The following is a 12375-nucleotide window of genomic DNA, read 5'->3' on the forward strand; positions in this document are numbered from 1 at the left end:
CAGGCTGGCCGTCTGCCCCGGCGGCTCATCTTCTGGCACATTGGCACAGCCTGTCCCTGCGCCTTCAACAATTCTTCCTTGAAGTGTGACCAGCTCTCCTGGACCCCTTTGTTTTTTAGGGCTTTATCCCAAGGAACCCTCTGAATTAGTTCCTTGAGTAGCCTGAAGGCCGCCCTCTGGAAATCCAGAGTGGAGGTCTTCTTGCTACCCCTCTTAGCTTGACCAAATAATGAGAATTCAATTATCTCGTGGTCACTGGCCCCTAAACACCCTCCGACCACCACATCGCCTACCAGCCCTTCCCTATTGGTGAAGAGGAGGTCAAGCATAGCCCTGCCCCTGGTAGGCTCGTGCAGCACCTGGGAGAAGAAGCTGTCGTCCATGCATTCTAAGAACCTCCTAGATTGCCTCTTCTCTGCTATGTTAAGATCCCAGCAGATATCAGGCAAGTTGAAGTCACCCATGAGAACAAGGTCAGGTGATCTTGAGACAGCCTTAAGCTGCCTATAGAATGACTCATCAACATCCTCCTCCTGGTTGGGTGGTCTATAACAGACTCCAACCAGGGTGTCTGCCCTGTTGGCCTTCCCTCTAATTCTCACCCACAGGCACTCAACCTGATGGTCCCTGATCTCCAGCTCAATGGCATCTAGTGCCTTCCTGATGTAAAGGGCCACCCCTCCACCCCTTCTTCCTTGCCTGTCTCTCCTGAAGAGCCTGTAGCCATCAATTGCAGCGCTCCAGTCATGTGAGTCGTCCCACCACGTCTCTGTGATGGCAACTACATCATAACTTTCCTGCTGCAGCAAGGCTTCCAGCTCCTCTTGGTTGTTGCCCACGCTTCGTGCATTAGTATACATGCACTTCATCCGGGCTGCTGGTTTCACCTCTGGCTCTGGCTTATCACCCCCAGACCCCAGCCTGAGAGGACTGGTTTCAGCCCCTTCCTCCTTCAAAACTACTTTAAAGCCCTACCTATAAGACGTGCCAATTCCCTCCCTAGAATCTTTTTCCCTTTGAGGGATAGGCCATTCTCAAATGCTTATCAATATTTGAAGGGTGGGGCACAAGAGGATGGAGCTGTGCTCTTCTCAGTGGTGCCCAGTGATAGGACCAGGGGAAACAGGCACAAACTGGAACATAGAAGGTTTCACTTAAACATGAGGAAATACATCTTTCCCATGAGGGTGCCAGAGCACTGGACCAGGCTGCCCAGAGAGGTTGTGGAGTCTCCTCCATACAGATTCCAAACCTGCCTGGACATTGCAATCTTGTGCAATCTGCTCTGCTGGGTGAGCCTGATTTAGCAGGAAAGTTGGACTAAATGATTTTCCAACCCTCACCATTCTGTATTTATTTTATTTCATGGAATCACAGAATGTTAGGGCTTGGAAGGCACTTTGAAAGCTCATCTAGTCCAACACCCTTGCCAGAGCAGGATCACCTAGAGTAGGTCACAAAGGAACACATCCAAGCAGGTTTTTAATTTCTCCTGAGAAGGGGACTCCACAACCTCTCTGGATAACCTGATCCAGTGTTTTGTCACCCTCATAGCAAAAAACAATTTCCTTATGTTTATGTGGAACCTCCTATGCTCCAGCTTGCACCTGTTGCCCCTTGTCCTATCATTGGACATCACAGAATAGAGGAGAGCCTGGCTGTGACATCCCGACATTCACCCTTCACATATTTATAAACATGAATGAGGTCACCCTTCAGTCTCCTCTTCTCCAAGCTAGAGACCCAGCTCCCTCAGCCTTTCCTCATAAGGGAGATGTTCCACTCCTTTAATCATCTTTGTGGCTCTGCACTGGACTCTTTCAAGCAGTTTTCTGTCCTTCTTGAACTGAGGGGCTCAGAACTGGACAAAATATTCCAGATGCAGAGTAGAGGGGGAGAAGAACCTCTCTCCACCTACTAACCACACCCCTTCTAATACACCCCAGGATGCCATTTGCCTTCTTGGCCACAAGAGCACATTGCTGGCTCATGGTCATCTTTCTGTCCACCAGGACACCCAGGTCCCTTTCCCCTATGCCACCTATACCTATACTGATACATGGGGTTGTTCTTTCTCAGATGCAAGACTCTACACTTGCCCTTGTATTTAATTAAATTTCTCCCTGCCCAACTCTCCAGCCTGTCTAGGTCTCACTGAATGCCAGCACAGCCTGAGGGGGTGTCGCAGTAGCAACCCCTGAGAGACTCCACTAGATACAGGCCGCCCAACTACATTCTGTGCCACTGACCACAACTCTGACTTCTTCCTTTCAACCACTGCACAATTCACATCACTGCCCAATCATCCAGACCACACTTCCTCAGTTTAGTGGAGACGGTGTCAAATGCTTTCCTGAAATCAAGATAAACCACATCAAGTGCACTACCATCATCTATCCACTTGGTTATGTCCTCATAAAAGGCTATCGGGTTAGTTAAATGTGACTTCCCCTTGGTAAAATCATGTTGACTGCCCCAAATGACCCTCTTAGGGACTGTCAATGGGTCCATGTCCCAGTGGAGGCCAGTAACAAGTGGAGTCCCTCAGGGATCAGTCCTGGGACCTGTCTTATTCAACATCTTTGTGGGTGACATGGACAGTGGCATTGAGCGCACTCTTAGCAAGTTTGCTGATGACACCAAGCTGTGTGGTGCAGCAGACACGCTGGAGGGAAGGGAGGCCATCCAGAGGGACCTTGACAGGCTAGAGAGGTGGGCACAAGCCAACCTCATGAGGTTCAATAAGAGCAAGTGCAGGGTCCTGCATTTGGGTTGAGGCAATCCCAGGAAACAAATTGTGACCGTTTGACGTTGTCCCCTTAAGAAAGGGAATATGGTGGACGGAAGTTGATAAACGAAAGGAAGGATCAAAACTAATTTCATTGGTAGAGTGGGAGGAAGCACCTTCTGAACTGGGAGTGCAGGAGGGTATCCTGGGCATTCCAGCACTTTATCTTCAGTCTTTCTTCCGCTTCTCCTTCGGGCAGCAGCTTGCAGCTGCTGGGCTTTCGGCCAAGGCTTTGGCCTTGAAAACTGATAAGCTACCAAGCCTGTATTAACTGCTTTTCAATTAACACAAAACTGCTTATAATTTATTTTTTCTCTTTCTCTCTCTTTCTAACCCGCTCTGGGGAAAAGGGGGAGAGAGGGGGAGAGCGGAGGTGGGGAACCCCCTCAGCAGAAGGGGGGGAACTCTCATTTCTGTGCTACTCTGTTGTATATCTTTGTATATATTGTAAATATTGTAAATTTGTATATATTCCCCTGCATATCCTACATTGCTTTGTAAATATACAGCTCCACTGCTTTGCTAATTCAGCTGTGAGTTTTTTTTTTCTCTTTCCCTTCAATTTTCTTTCCCTTTACTTTACAGGGGGGAGGGAGGAGGCTTTTTGGCCTTACCCTTCCAACCCTACGACACAAATCCAGGCTGGGCAGTGACTGGCTGGAAAGTAGCCCTGAGGAGAGAGACTTGGGGGTGCTGGTGGACAAAAAGCTCAACATGAGCTCTCAGTGTACACTTGCAGCCCGCAAAGCCAATCAGATCCTGGGCTGCATCAGGAGAAGTGTGGCCAGCTGGTCGAGGGAGGTGATTCTCCCCCTCTACTCAGTTCTGGTGAGACCCCACCTGGAGTACTGCGTCCAGTTCTGGAGCCCCTATTACAAGAGGGATGTGGACGTGCTGGAACATGTCCAGAGAAGGGCCACGAGGATGATCAGAGGGCTGGAGCACCTCTCCTATGAGGACAGACTGAAAGAGTTGGGGCTGTTCAACCTGGAGAAGGCTCCAAGGTGACCTAATTGTGGCCTTCCAGTATCTGAAGGGGGCCTGCTGGAAGGCTGGGGAAGGACTTCTCAGGATCTCAGGTAGTGATAGGACTAGGGGGAATGGAATGAAGCTGGAGGTGGGGAGATTCAGGCTGGATGTGAGGAGGAAGTTCTTCACCATGAGAGTGGTGAAGCACTGGAATGTGTTGTCCAGGGATGTGGTTGAGGCCCTGTCCCTGGAGGTGTTTAAGACCAGGCTGGACGAGGCTCTGGCCAGCCTGATCTAGTGTGGGGTGTCCCTGCCCATGGCAGGGGGGTTGGAACTAGATGATCCTTGTGGTCCCTTCCAACCCTGACTGATACTATGATACTATGATATGCCTAGAGACAGAACCTAGGATTAGTTGCTCCATCACCTTTCCAGATATCTTCATGCATTCACCTGAGTTCCATTTTTGGAGCATACTTGCAATCCCAATACATTCCTCCTCCCCACACGCCGCCAGATGCCAACCACAACAATAAACGCGGAATGCACTCGTCCACGCAGTTCTCCGCCTGTCAGCAGCCGCGCAAGCGCGGCGCCGGCGTTGTTACCCGGATGTCGCGCATGTGCAGTGGTGGTTGGACGTGTCGGTAGCGGCCGCGGCGGCAACAACAACAAGGTGTTGACAAGGGTGACGGTTGTCATAAGGTGGCTGAATTTCTCGTTTCCCCGTGTCGCGGGCCTGTAGGAGTCCCTCCGCTTAACTACAGCTCGAGGAGGAAGGGAAAGCGGGCGGTGGAGGCCTGGCCCTCTCCGCCGCACCGGGGCCGACTGAGGCGAGCCAAGGGTTCCCCCCTGCCGCCGCCCCTCACCACAGCCGCAGGCCGCCCAGGTAACATCCGCTCTCGGCTCCCGCCCTCCTCCCCTACCTCCTCGGGGGTGTGCCGTCTGTCGCTTCGCGGAGCTAGGATAGCAGCCCCTCTCCATCCGCCCCCAGGGACTTCTCCTCGCTTCCTTCCCCACTTACCTCGCTTTCCCTCAGCGAGAAAAAAATTCGATCCTTTCCCTCACTATGCTCCAAACTTGTAGTATATTTTTAAAATCGTGTTCTCTTTAAAGGTTCTTTAGTTGGCCTGTCCCCAGTTAAACTTTTCTCTGTTGCCATTCAGGCAGCCCGTTCTCTTCGTGCTGCAAAATACCCTGGCTGGTTTTGTGTGAGGTGTTTCACCTTTAGTTCTTTGAAACCTGTCATCTTTGCAAATACCATGAAACGGGGCTATTAGCTTTATTTCAGACAGTGGAGTTGCTCAGTATAAGGGGTGTTGATTAAAGATTAGTTCTTCCATAGTGTTTTTCTTTCCCATCCCTGCTTTTGGGGAGGTTGGTGACTTGCTGGGTTTTTGAGTCTTAAAAGGTTTTATTAAGGAAGGCTGGTTAATTTATGAGGTGATCTAGCTGTGGGTTAGATGTATTATGGCCTTGAGCCCTTAATTGTGCTCCTGAAAACCAATTATTGTCAAATGCCCATGGTTAGAGGTAGGTTCATGGTGTCTTCTGCTACTACTTCTCAAATTATGTTCATTTAAGAATAAGTGTGCCACTATCAACAGGCAGGAGCAATTTCAGACCCTGTGATTAGCTCTCCTCTTTTAATCTGTGAGCCTTTTGTATCGTTACATCCTTCAGTAATAGAATTAATTCCATACCAGGTTATTGAAATAACTCTACTGCCTTATAAAACGAAACCTCTTTTTGTATTCCAGCCTCATGATAAGTAGACAACTTGTCCTTCTGGCTCTCCTCTTACCTTGGCCTTATTGCTATGAGGAGTTTCTTCTCTCTTTGCATTCATGAATGTATTTTGATTTGCTTGTTGCATAAATGTGCACTTCTGCCTGAGCAAGGTTTGATTCTTCCTTATATTGCTTGGCCTGGCTGCAGTTGTTTCCTCTGTGAGGTTTTGACAAATTACTCTTTGTCCTCGTTGAAGCCTTCTGTGAGAAGATGGGTCTTGCAGGGTCTGAAGAAAAGCTCAGCTTTGCTCTGGTGCTCTATGGTGAGGATTTCTACCACCTTCTGCTTTCTTACTCAAATCTCTCCTGCTATTCCCAGTTTTTCATCCCAGGTGCTGGGATGAGGTGGGGATGATTTCTTCTTCCAGAGACATCAAGGGTGACTTTTCAGAAGTGAGGTAGCACAAGGTGGCTAGATCTGTGTTATGGAACAAGGTCCAGTTGTAGAGGAATTTATTGCCCTTCACACTCCCATGGTGTGATGTCCTTCCTCCAGTGATCTTCCTTTTGTGGCCATACAGAGGCCTGTGCTGAAAATAGGAGGTTTTTTCAACTGTCTGCTTTCTTGCAAATAAAAAGTGGAGAGAAGTGGAACCATAATGCATCTTTTAAGGATTTAAAACATGTGCCTGTGTAGTGATATCACAGTAGTGCCACCTCTTCCACTGTTTCCTAGTCCCCATGCACTCAAAGCTAAGCATTTGGATGTGTTTATTACTGTGGTATTACTTTCTTGAAGGAGGTTAACAAACCTGCAGCAGATTGCCACCCTGGACTTCTGCAGGGCAGAGTTTGGCCTGCTTAGAAGGCTGGTTGACAGAGTCCCTTGGGAGGCAGTCCTGAAAGGCAAAGAAATACTGGAGACATAAGAACAGGCTATCCTCATGTATCGGAAGATGAGCCAGCAGGGAAGAAAATCAGCCTGGCTGAACAGAGAATTTTGGTTAGATCTTGAGGAAGAGGAAAGTCTATGGGCTTTGGAAGAAGGGGCAGGCAACTTGGGAGGACCATAAGGAAGAAGAGAGGTCATGCAGGCAGAAAATTAGGCTAAACCCCAACTAGAAATTAATTTGGCTGATTCTGTGAGATATTTATAGAAACGTTTTTTATCTATCAACAGCAAAAGGGGGGCCAAGGAGAGCCTCTACTCTTTACTGAATTCAGGGGAAACCTTAGTGACAAAGGGTGAGGATAAGGCTGAGGTTCTTAACACCTTCTTTGCCTCAGTCTTTAATAGTAAGATCAGCTGTTCCCTGCATACCCAGCCCTCTGTGTCAGAAGATGGAGATGGGGAGCAGAATGAAGCTCCCATGAGCCAAAAGGAAATGTTTTGGGACCTGTTCTGCCACTTACATAAATTCATGGGGCTGGCTGGGATCCACCCAGAAGTGCTGAGGGAGCTGGCAAGGATGATCTCCAAGCCCCCTTTCCATCATCTGTCAGCAGTCACAGTATCACAGTATCACTTAGGTTGGAAAGGACCTCGAGGATCATCGAGTCCAACCTATCAACACAGACCCCATGACTAGACCATGGCACCAAGTGCCACGTCCAATCTCCCCTTGAACGCCTCCAGTCCTGGATGACCGAGGAAGTTCCACTTGACTCGAAGTTGGTGAATGTGATGCCCATTTACAAGAAAGGCCATAGGGAGGATCTGGGAAACTGTAGACCTGTCAGTCTGACATCTGTGCTGGGGAAGGCCATGGAGCAGACCATCTTGAGGGCCATCACACAGGACAACCAGGGGATCAGGCTCAGTCAGCATGGGTTTATGAAAGGCAGGTTATGCTTGATGAACCTGATCTCCTTCTATGACAAATGACCCACTTAGTGGATGAGTGAGAGGCTGTGGATGTCATGTACCTGGACTTTAGTAAAGCCTTTGACATGCTTCTCTACAGCATCTTCTTAGAGAAACTGGCTGCCCATGTTTGGACAGGCACACTCATTGCCGGCTTAAAAACTGGCTGGATGGTCAGGCCCAAAGAGTGTTGGTGAATGAAGTTAAATGTAGCTAGTGGCTGGTCACTAGTGGTATTCCAAAGGGCTTGGTATTGGGGCCAGTTCTATTTAACAGTAAGTTTGCAGATGACATCCACCTGGGCAGGAGCGTCCATCTGCTCGAGACAAAGAAGGCTCTGCAGAGGGATCTGAACAGGTCAGATCACTGGGCTCAGGCCAAGTGTATGACATTCAACAAGGCCAAGTGCTGGGTTCTGCACTTCAGTCGCAAAACCACCACACAACACTACATCCTTGGGGAAGAGTGGATTGAAAGTTGTTTGGCAGAGAGGGATCTGGAGATGCTGACTGAATATGAGCCATCAGTGTGCTCAGGTGGCCAAGAAGGTGTAATGGGTTGGGGCAGACCCCCTCCCCACCACGCGCAGAAATAACGACTCAGACAAACAGATTGCAAAAGTGAAGGAAAGTTTAAATAGAACAGTGAGTGCGTGCAGAGAGCTAGAAACACAGTAATAAGAGGAAACCCCAAAACAGACCCAGAGAGATCCCATCCCCACCTGAGGCTGCACCCAAAACCCCCAGGGCTCCTCCTTCCCCCCCCCCCCCCCACTGCTAGGCTAGTCTCAGCTGGCCAGATCTGAGACTGCCCATCCCCCCGTGGCCTTGGGCCTAGCCAGGCCCATGGCCGGGAGATCTCTCCCCCAGTTACCAGGTGGTGGAGAGGAAGGAAAGAGGAAGTGCCAGACCCCGCCGTGAGACTTATAGTGGTGCAAGGGATCATGGTAGGAAATAACCTAATTTCCTGTGTCCACCCACTGGGCTGGACTTCTGGACACAGGAAACACCCCTGTAGCAGAGGACACCCAGCCCAAACTACGACAGAAGGCAAACAGCATCCTGGCCTGTATCAGGAATAGTGTAGCCAGCAGGAGTAGGGAAGTGACCATGCCCTTGTACTCAGCACTGGTGAGACCACACCTCAAACATCATGTTCAGTTTTGGGCCCCTCACTTAAAAAAAAATATTGAGTTTCTGGAACATGTCCAGAGAAGGGCAATAAAGCTGGTGAAGGGTCTAGAAAACAAGTCTTATGAGGAACAGCTTAGTGAGCTGGGATTGTTTAGTTGGGAGAAGAGGAGGCTGAGGGGAGACCTCATTTCTCTCTACAGCTCCCTGAAAGGAGGTTGTAGTGAGGTGGATGTTGGTCTCCTCTCCTAGTATCAGGTGATAGGTTGAGAAGAAATGGCCCAACATTGTGCCAGGGGAGGTTTAGATTGGATATTAGGAAAAATGTCTTCATTAAAGTGGTCAGGCATTGGAATAGGTTGCCCAGGGAAGTGGGGGTCACCATACCTGGTGTTTGGATGAGGTGCTTAATGACATGGTTTAACAGTTGTGTACAGGGAGATGTTAAGTTATGGTTGGACTTGATGATCTTGAGGTCTTTTCCAAACTGGCAATTCTGCGATGTCATAGAAAGTGTTTTTTTTTTTTTTCATTTCCAGGATCATTTGCGAAGCACTTTTGAACATGGTTGAAGTAAACAGGTGGAACCTTAGAGAAACAAAGTTGCTGAGAGGTGCTGTCAGGCATCTACAGCAGATCAGTTTCTTCCATCAAGAATTGGCTGCTTGTAATTTTAACCATGGACTTTTGTCAAGATGAAAGAGTTGCCACTTGGCATTGTCTTAAAACTCTTCTCCAGTTCCTCTCGTGTCTTGTCATGTGTCTTGTATTTTGATAGCTACTGACAGAGCAATGAGCAGAATTGATACTAATGATTCAAATCCACACACAAGAATAATGTTCTGGGGAACATTACCTATTGCTGTACAGAACAGTGGTATGTGGTACCTTCTTGGTGCTCTTTCTCCTGCTATTTAATGCTAATTGTTCTGTCTACAAGCATTTTGTTCCTCTTCAACTTTTGGTCAAGTAGACAATAGTCTATCATGCTAGAAAGTATCTGCAGTTGAATCACTTCTCCATCTTTACTTCAAATTATGAGCTGCCTTTTGTTTTATTTGGTTATGGATTTTTCTTTATAGTATTTATCATAAAAATTTTGCCGCTGCATTATTAAACAGCAGAACTCTATGGTAAGGTTTTGGTTGTTAAAAGCTCTCAAATGTAAGTGCTGCTTCTCTGCTGTCTCTGAGTTTGCCTAATATGGGAGGCAACAGCTTATGCAAGAGCCTTTCATGTCCTTCAGTGGTGTGAAATGTTTTAGCAAGGAGTCAGTTTGTGTGTTGTTCTAATTGACTACTTCATTAGTATTGCCTTACTGCCTGCTATCAACATGCTGAAAATCTGTGACTGAGGTGGTTGTTACTGGTAAATTGTGCTTCCAGAGCATCAGGGACAGCTTTAAACAAACAATTTTTCTTAGATAAATTACCTTTATTTTAGCAACTTTGAAATAGGTTTTTGGCCATTAGGATATTCATTTCCCTCCTTGCCCCACTATATTCACTCCCCAGAACTGCAGGCTGTACATCTTTCCCTGTGACATCATATAGAATCATATGATTGTTTTGGTTGGAAAAGACCTGTAAGTTCATTGAGTCCAACCATCAACATAATGCCAAGGCCATTAAACCACATCCCAAAGTGCCATCTCCACACATTTTTTTAACTCCTCCAGGGATGGTAACTCCACCACCTCCCTGGGCAGCCTGTTTCAATGCCTGATCACTCTTTTGTAAAGAAATTTTTCTTGATATCTAACATAAACTTCTGGCACAATTTCAGGCCATTTCTTCTCAACCTATCACCTGATACTAGAGAGAAGAGACCAACACCCACCTCATTACAACCTCCTTTCAGGGAGTTGTAGAGAGAAATGAGGTCTCCCCTCAGCCTCCTCTTCTCCCAGCTAAACAATCCCAGCTCACTTAGCTGTTCCTCATAAGACTTGTTCTCTAGATCCCTCACCAGCTTTATTGCCCTTCTCTGGACACGTTCCAGTAACTCAATATCTTTTTTGTAGTGAGGAGCCCAAAACTGAACATGATGTTTGAGGTGTGGTCTCACCAGTGCTGAGTACAGGGGCATGGTCACTTCCCTACTCCTGCTGGCTACATTATTCCTGATACAGGCCAGGATGCTGTTTGCCTTCTTGGCCACCTGAGCACTCTGATGGCTCATATTGAGTCAGCTGTTGAGCAGTATCCCCAGGTCCTTTTCAGCTAGGCAACTTTCCAGTCACTGCCTCAAGCCTGTAGTGTGTTATGGTGTTGGTGTGACCCAGGTGCAGCACTTGGCTTTATTAAACCTTGTACAATTGACCTTGGCCCATTGATCCAGCCTGTCCAGATCTTTTTGCAGAGCCTTCCTACTCTCAAGAAGATCAACACTCCCACCCAATTTAGTGTCATCTGTAAACTTACTGAGGGTGCCCTCAATTCCCTGGTTCAGATCACTGATAAAGATGTTAAAGTGAACTGGCCCCACAGTAAACAAAGCTTTTACTTGTGAAACTTGGGACAATATTGGTGTCTGGCTGTGGGATGAGATGTCTAAAGGCTCAAAAGGAGCTTTTTGCTATAGCAGCTTGTAGCAACTTATCACAGATACACTGAAATCTATGAAAGCAGAAAAGTCTGCTCTTGATTCAGCTGCTGCAGCATTTGTTGTAACCAAGATGAAAAAGGGAGATTTGGAAGGCTCCGCGCCCCCCCCGCATCATCCGCCGCTTCGTCAGCATCCTCGTCACAATTCCTATTTCAGTTACCCACCATCCCCCTTCCTACACAAATTGCATCTCTGTTATTACTGTCCTTTTCCAAGAAAAAATCTGCTGCTACATCAGCAGATGGAGGACGAAACAGATAAACATTCACCGCACAAAGAAGTGACACCTGCCATTTTGGTGAACACACCACGTTCACCAGACACCACTGCTGCCATTCGTCCTAAGCAGAGAAAAAGCGATAAAAAGGCAGCAAAACCTGCAGTTCAGTGTATTCGAGCCATCTCATCGACATCTTCCTCTGATAACAACAGTGACGGCTTGGATTTGGAAGACGAGAAGATCAACGTTAAGAAATAGAGCAGCAACAACTCTGTTTTGAAGCTCATCTTAGAAAAAATGGAGCGCTTGGAGGCTTGCGATTACAGCACTTTTACGACCAGACCCCTCCCGTGAGCCCCGGCAGCCCCAACACTGGTAACCCCAACAACGGCAGTCCCAACAGCGGCTCTGGCTACACCACCCTCTTTGCCCTTTAGATCCCAGACATTATCAGCAGACAATACCATTGCAACGGAGAATAAAATCGAATTAAGAGGGGACGATAGTGTAAGGGATCGGGAGGGGGAAGGAGGGGGAAGTGATCCGGTGTGCCAGTGGAGAGGTTTTGTGAGAGAGGCAGTAATAGATGGGGAATTTGTAAATTTTCCTGTGCATGAATTTCCTGTGGTATTACAAGGTTGACAAAGAATGTGACAATCTCTGGATTGGAAAATGTTAAAAGAAGCTAAACAAGCAATAATTACCTATGGGTTAAAGTCAGGATACACAACTGCTGTAATTGATCATTTGTTTTCAGTGCAACTGTTAACCCCATATGACATACGTATGATGGTAAATACTCTGTTAACACCACACCAGCAACTGCAAGTTTTCGATAGACCAACTCATTGGGTCTGGACCTTTTGCTAGCTCAGATCAGCAAACACAATTTCCTGATGAGGTTTTACAATTGAGTCAGACTTTAGTGATCAAAGCAGGGTTGGGAATTCAGGGCAATAAATCTGGTCCTGCATTTGTTACTACTTGGCAAGGCCCCACAGAGCCATTTCGTTCCTTTGTGGATAGGCTGCACATGGTGTTAAATACTAATCCAGATTTGAATCACA

General features: G+C 47.5%; 1 protein-coding gene across 5 annotated transcripts in view; it reads left to right on the plus strand.

Moving 5' to 3' along the window:
• SMAD4 (SMAD family member 4) overlaps positions 1-12375 on the plus strand; it is a 135346-nt gene that overhangs the window by 72461 nt on the left and 50510 nt on the right. The window contains exon 1 of one of the 5 annotated variants that reach the window (XM_068155391.1): positions 4398-4646. The exons of the other annotated variants lie outside the window; for them this stretch is intronic. The gene's annotated coding sequence lies outside the window, so the exon portion shown is untranslated. Of the gene's footprint in view, positions 1-4397; positions 4647-12375 lie in introns of those variants that run through there. 5 annotated transcript variants of the gene reach the window in all.

The sequence above is a fragment of the Melanerpes formicivorus genome, unplaced genomic scaffold, assembly GCF_026170545.1.
Source record: "Melanerpes formicivorus ecotype bairdi unplaced genomic scaffold, bMelFor1.0.p_v2 SCAF_31, whole genome shotgun sequence".
In the NCBI taxonomy this organism is placed as follows: Eukaryota; Metazoa; Chordata; class Aves; order Piciformes; family Picidae; genus Melanerpes; species Melanerpes formicivorus.